The sequence below is a fragment of the Globicephala melas genome, chromosome 6 (genome assembly GCF_963455315.2).
Source record: "Globicephala melas chromosome 6, mGloMel1.2, whole genome shotgun sequence".
NCBI classification, from domain to species: Eukaryota; Metazoa; Chordata; class Mammalia; order Artiodactyla; family Delphinidae; genus Globicephala; species Globicephala melas.
Genome location: NC_083319.1, coordinates 35,499,912 through 35,501,040, shown reverse-complemented (window position 1 = coordinate 35,501,040; position 1,129 = coordinate 35,499,912).

Sequence of the window (1,129 nt, the reverse complement as noted above, 5' to 3'; positions counted from 1 at the left end):
CCTTTCAGGAAAGCTCTCCCCTCCTAAGAGATTTCACATTCTTCTGATTTTCCTCTCTGGATGCTCCATATCCTCCTTCCACACCTTGCTAGGGTCATCTTCTCAACGGTAGCATAATCTAAAGCTTTTTCCTGGACCCTCTTCTCTTCTAGGCTCATGGGCAATTTAATCTGGCTTCAATTGCCATCCTTAAGCTAATAATTCACCACATATGTGTGGTGAATACTTCTCTCTAGAAACAAAGACCTGTATATCCAACCAACCTCTTGACTTCACTGTCTCCTTGGTTGTCCCATGGGTACTTCACACTCTACTGTTGAAAGTGGAACCAATTATCTTCCCCTCTAATCGAGCTTAACTCATATGCTCTGTTGCTTAATGATTGACACCACCATACACTCCCTCCAGTTGCCAAAGCCAAAAATCTGGGAGTCAACCTTGATTCTTCCCTTTTCCTTAGGCTCTATATCTACTTAACGACCAAGTTCTATCAATTCTATCTCCTTAATATCTCTGAAATTCATTATATTCTTTCTATACCTTCCACCACTGCTTTTTCTCAGGCCATCCAGCAGCTGGTCTTCTTTCTTCTGTCTTATCCCTGATAGCACATTTGCCACCCTACAGTCTGTGTGATCTTTCCAAATATAATGTTTATGATGTCAGTCTCCTGTATAAAATTCTTTATTTTTTGTTGCCCTCAGAAAACGTACAAATGCTTTGGGCCCTGTTTAGAAGGCCTTTTCTTGATCTTGTCCCATTTTCCTCACTAACCTCATCTCTTTCCCTTCTTCTTCCCCCACCTGGTGTCTCTTTACTCTTTCCCTACCCTTCTCTTTTCGCTCCAAATCTCCCACCTCCATCCGCACATACTGCTACTGGCTGTTACCTGAACTCACCAAACTCTTAGTTCTGGGTCTTTTGCACATGCTTTTCTTTCTGATTAAAATTCTTTTCCCTGCCTCTTTCTATCACAAGGACACTGGTGCTGGCAAGTGCCATTTTGGAATCCTCTCTCTAGCTTATTAGCACGGGACCCAGACCTGCCCTTCAGCCTATAGGAACAAGTACTGGGACACCGCGGGCCAAGCAGCTAGCAGGGAGGGGTTAAAGCCCTACCCATCAGCGG